The 6,000-nt window shown below is 41.2% G+C and overlaps 1 long non-coding RNA gene across 1 annotated transcript in view; it reads right to left on the minus strand.

Annotated features, from left to right (window-relative positions):
- The window catches only part of LOC146351027 (uncharacterized), a 48,608-nt gene extending 44,213 nt beyond the window's left edge, over positions 1-4,395 (minus strand). The window contains exon 1 of the long non-coding RNA XR_014788884.1: positions 4,145-4,395. This is a non-coding gene — a long non-coding RNA (uncharacterized LOC146351027). The remainder of the gene's footprint in view (positions 1-4,144) is intronic.
- Positions 4,396-6,000: the final 1,605 nt, after the last annotated feature.

Raw genomic sequence — 6,000 nt, forward strand, 5'->3', positions numbered from 1 at the left:
CTTGGTGACTGCAACTTCAGGATTTGCATGTGTGATTCGGTCATCACAGATAAAGCATGACAGATAGAATTTCATAAAACCTCACATCCCCATTGACAGTGCTTTTCAATGGAGTCATTTCAGATGTGCATTTGCAATGGAGTCATTTCATCAAGTTTACTGTAATAAAGTAAAGAGGTATCAAGTACATTTGCCTGTGCTAAGATGGTAAAATGGAAAAAGTGACTGTGGGTGCTTCCAGATAGCCAACTCCTAGTGCTACCAGTCAAAATACATTTTGCAGCTGTTCTATCTTTTCCTTCTTAATAGATGTTTTGTGAAAAGAAAAATGATGAAAGAAGCAGTGGGAAGACATGGAAGGGTTAAAAAGTGGAAGATGGCAGTGTCTGAACCCCTATCAAATTCTGTGATTGAGCCAGGCCGATTGCACAATAGAAGGCTCATCTGGAAGTACCCTCTGCTGGGCCTTGAGTTGAGGTGTCCTTGTCCAGTCTAGCTAGCAAGGATTCCCCATTTAAGTGCAGATTACAGTCCCATCTTTGAAAAGACTGAATGGATATATTTCCCTAAATCACCTTTCCTACAGGCTTCTAACCTCCATGTAGCTGGCTCTTTCAAGATTTTTACAATGTACCAGTAAGTAAGAACTTGACATTATGATTTATTTATTTTTTTGTCCCAGGCTGTTTGGACTGAAGTGCTATGCAGGGTTTGGTGTCTACAGTGCCCATTTGCCGCATTTCCTTCCTACCAGAGCTTGTCTAACATTGGGGATTCAGTCTCTACATTAGTCTACATGTGTGTGCACTGTGCATACATTTTGAGGATATGTTTACTTATTCTAGTAATATGTCACTTAATGAGGCAGTTGCTAGGATTGCAGTATGGGTTCCATAAGGCCTTTTGCCTCTTTCTTGTTAGATCTGACCCCAGTGATTCCATTCATTTTATTCATTGATCCGGAAGGCTTTCCCACCAGCTGCTTGTTGTTCAGCTCATCAGGCTGTTTAGTCCCTCCAACACTGTATTAAGCTATTATATTGTGTTAATTTTTTGCCAGAAACCATTTGTTGCTGGAAAATGAACCATATTCCACCCACTAATTATGTATTTTGACAATTTTCATTTGTTAGATGTCCCTCCATCTAAAAAGGGTCACTGAATGGAATTTGCCAGAATCCTACATTTTATTCCAGCACATTAAATAAGTGATATGCCACTGTGACACTGAAAATGCTACTGCTTTTTGTTTCAGATACATTGTTAGGAAAAGAAAACATATTTTATGCACAGAGCAGTCAGAGCTTAAAGATCTAGTGCTATTTTTCCTGGTTTGTGTGATGTAGTGGCTAGAGTGTTATGCTGAGACTCGGGAGACCTGGGTTCTAGTCCCCACATGGCAATGAAACTCACCGGGTGACTTTGGGCCAATCACTGATTCATAGCCTAATCTACCTCACAGGTTTGTTGTGAGGATAAAATGGAGGAGAGGAGGATCATGTATGCTGCCTTGGTCTCCTTGGAGAAAAGGCAGGGAATAAGTGTTAAGTAATAAATAATCTGATAACATAAGCAACACATGCTGCTTAATGAATTGTAAGAACTGCGATCAATCTATTTGGGCTAGGTAGGGAGTTCTTTTGCAATCACACCACACTGAAAGAGAGAAGAAGGCTGCAATATTCCAAGAGCAGCACATACTCACACTTTAATCCTTACTATGGCCATGGAAGGATTATCTGATCCTTCCTTCCTTCAACTGAAATGGCTCCTACCTTGACTAGTTTGTAGATTCCTAAATACAGTGGGAAGAGACAATGGCTTCTTGACATTTACTGAATCTATCCAAATTGACCAGAACAGGATTGCTGGGACCATTTTATGACAAATCTATTAATTTTAAGTTAAAGAAACAGAACAGCAGGTTGGTAACTGGCTACATGCTAGCTTCAGAAAAAGCATCTTATCACTCTCTTTTGCATTTCTTATAGCAAATTTTTCACCTTTCATGAAATTTCCTAAACAATGTTATTGTTTAGTCCTTTTTAGTCCTTGAACTTTATTTTGAAATGTGTTATTGTGTTTTTAGATGCGTTGCTGGCTTTTATTCTGTCTTTTTAAAACTTTGAGTATTCTGTTTTTAAACTTTTAAAGGTTTTATCTTTTATCACTTCATGTTTTTAGATTTTAATGTTTGTGAACTGCACAGAGAGCTTTGGCTATTGGGTGGTATGGAAATGTAGTAAATAAATAAGGGCACAATCCTATGGTCACTAGACAGTGTCTGGACAGCCATATGATTTTTCAGTTTCTGGGAACTGAGCTCAGAGCCAGAGGTTCAAGCTCAGTTCCAGAAATATGACTCCCCTTCCCCTCCACCACCACCTCATAGGCAGTGCAGTTTGTCCCCAGCTCTATGCTTGTAAGAGCAGTGTGGAGCAGCCAAAAAGGGGGCATTCCACAGTCTCCTCCCTCCCCACCCCCAGGAAGCGCTGTTACTGTCAGGAGCGCTCTGGCGGCTTCTCCCAGTAGATTCCAATAGCCAACTCAAGACACAGACCAAAGGATTTCTTTTAATGACTCTTTCAGATGCTAATCACCAGCGACTAAGCAAGGAATAGCAGGGTAGCCTACGTTTCAAGTAGTCAGTTGATCCCCATTTGAAAGAGAGTCACTTGAAGACCCAGAACTTATGGGCTAGGGAGAGATCCTCCCTCTTTCCCTTGGGTCCGTGGGAGAGGGCCGTTGCTTGCGCGCCAAATGGGCGCTACACCTCCTTTCCGCACCCTCCATCGCTCATCGCTGTTTGCATCTGCGTTGAGTGTCTAAGAAGCCCTCCTCCCGCATTCCTTCACTACCCGGGTCGCTCTCTATCTCTGGAATGCTGGCAGGAGGAATCTCTGCCAGGTGCTGAGCCTGTAAGGGATAAGCTGGCCCCTCTCCCACGGATAGCTGTTCCTTCTCAGAATCCGAACTGCTCTGAGGCTCTCTAGGCTCAGTTTCTACCCTGAGGCTTCCTATGTGCCATCCATCTTTCCCCCCTGCTCCAACGTGCCCTGGCTAGACAACTGAAATCAGCCATCTAGCCACAAATGCAGGGCAGCTGGAGTGCAGAGAAGATCTCCTCTGCACTCTGCCCACCCTGCATTGGATAGTCGGCTGCCTCCAAGTTTGATGGAGGCCAACTATCCCCATAGGATTGAGCTCTAAATACATTCAATCATTGGCAACCATTAGCTATCTAGGAGCTATGTTTGCTAAAACAAAGTGTTTCACTTATTTATTCATTCAGTCATTGCATTTCTTAGCCATCTATCAAGAAGATGGTGGTCTTCCCAAGATGACTTATAATATAAAGTATACAATTCTATATCAATATAACAATCAGAAGTCAAGTTGAAACAAATTTACAAATGAACCAGTTAAAACAAGCCAAATCCCAAACGTAAATAACCAACAAATGCAGTATATATACCTGTGTTTCTATTTTTCTGCATATCTGTGTGATGGAAATTAGGTTTCATACTTTTTCCAGCATGAAAAATGTTGGAAGGAAATGCATAAGCTTTAAAGAAGATTATGTCCCAGATGCTCGTATCCTGCTCCTTTTTCTTTTTCTTCATTGTACAAGAGTGTGACAGTAACTTTCCCATAAAAATGCAACTCATAAGATGTCCCTAACCTCCTGTGAACAGACTTCATTTGGACAGGAATTTTATCTAGATATTTCAAAGAGGCCACTAGTCTTTCTGAAACTGGTCTTTAAAAGCAAATAAAACATGAAGGATTGCCAGAACCAGCTCCAACCTTCCTGCAAAGTAAGACCACTCCGGAATTGATTACAGTTCTCCTACCAAAATAGGACTGGCCAAACCCTGCCGACCAGTCCCCTGAAATACCCAGTAACCCTCCTCCTAGTCCTAGGCTAAAAGGCACTGAAATTAGCACTGAGATTATGCAGATAAATCACACCAACTAAAGGTTGGATAAAGGTTTGTTAAGGTCAAAATAAAGGAGTAGAGGGAAAGGGAAGAATGGAAGTAGCAAATTGGATGAAAAGGTAGAAAGCCAAATTACTTAAACATGCACAGAGAGCTTTATGAACGTACACCCAAGTAAAATAATAACGCTGTCCTTAACATACCTAAGTATGGTCTCCTAGGATAGCAGCCAGCCATCAGCATGTCCAGAACCACCAGGACAAAGGGAGACAGCATACCTCAACCTCAGCTGTCTTTTAAAGCCCAGCCCTGGCAACCCAGGGTAGATTTTCCTTTAGCCAATCACTGGTTGAGCCCCTGGGTGGACCACCCTTGCCTCCAAGAGGCTGGAACTCCCCACTAACTCCAGTCGTTAGCACTTCCCAATTAACAGGGACTGTGCCTGGCCTTGAGCGAAGGGCTAAGGAGCATCTAGATAACATACAATCCCAGGTGGCTACATTAGATGGGATAATACAGCCTAATCTCCTGAAAGAAAACAGGCTGTCATTCTTGACAACAACCTTGGGTTGTTTTTGTTCTTGTAAAACAACACAGCATTGTTCTTCCTGAGACCAAGCATCACTTAGATTTCTGAAATACTAAAAAGAGAAGGTCACTCTAGACCTTTAGTATTATACTTATAAGGTTTGTGTGTGTTAGGTAACTTTTCAAATGATTTCACCTTAGGTTTCTTACTGTGATCATGTACTGTCCTGCAGTATATGCTTTCATGCACATTTCTCTTCCACAAAACAATGAAGCAGTTACCTTTGCGTGACCAAAACCAACCGAAAAACAAGTAGGAATAGAAATCTCAGCCAGATAAGAAAGAAAAGGGGCGAAGAGAACTTGAGGTTCAACTATACATCTTTTAAAATATTTAAATAGCAGCGACATCTTTTTATATTTTGTTTACAGTTGGGGCAGGGAGTTATTTTTTCTAAGCGGTGTAGCTGTGTGTGTGCATGTTATTATCAGTAAAATTGAGGCTGGAGAGGGAAATATTAAACCTTCCTTCCCTGTATGTGGAGTCCTAATAAAAGACCCACCCTCCAAAACCAAACCTCTGTAAATGAGCAAAAAAGATAGGGATGTTGGAGAAATTCACAATGGATTCAAATAAGTTTGGATTTCTATGAATCTGACCCACAGACTCTGCAGTGGACTTTTTCCAAGTTGCGCAGATTCTGAAGATTTGTGGACTTTTTGTTTTTTTTTACTTTTCAGAATTTTACACAAATTTAGTCATACAAAAATACGTAAAATAAAAAACTGGGCCAAAATGTGCTTTTCCCCCATAGGCTAAAGCATGAAAATGCACATTTGAGGGAGATTTGCACATTTTGGGGGGAATTTGTGAATTTGGGCAAGTATGAATTTGCACAAATGCGAATTTGTGCAAATACAGGAAATTGGGGAAAAAATGATTCCATCAACGAGCAGATGATTGAATGAAAGGCACCTCAGACCCCACGAAAGGCAGACGTAATGGACTTTACAAAATCCATACATCCCTAAAAGAAGTTGTAGCTGCTAGATGAAAAGATGAGCTCTTGTTTTGAGCCTTTAATAGAACCTCTGCATTCAGATGCCTTATATCTTTCTCTCACCCACCAATGATGTCAAACAAAATCAAAGTCATGCACCTAGTATGAGCACTGGACCCTCTGCCCCTTACAAGTAACTCAGCAGCCCCTTCCCTTTATGAGAAGGTTGGAGAGTTGGTAAAAGCAAAACAGCAGCATTGAGGCCTAGGTGTTTTGAAGTAAATATGAAGCGAAATGAATATGGCCACTCTCAAATACTAGTGGTCAATTGTTGTAGCCCTCTGATACACATGCATACATGGGTACAAGGAGAAGAAATTATGATGATGATGATGATTGCTAGTTTAGAAGACTGCTTTAAAAAGCCCACTAACATGTTTGAAATAGCTCTTCCTGCAGAAACCTCACTGTCTTCCAACTGCCTAAACTGACATAACTCCCTCCTCATCTGCTTCCCTCCTCCCTTCTAT

Source organism: Heloderma suspectum, chromosome 3 (assembly GCF_057233095.1).
Source record: "Heloderma suspectum isolate Gila_16-S chromosome 3, 16-S_ref, whole genome shotgun sequence".
Lineage (NCBI taxonomy): Eukaryota > Metazoa > Chordata > Lepidosauria > Squamata > Helodermatidae > Heloderma > Heloderma suspectum.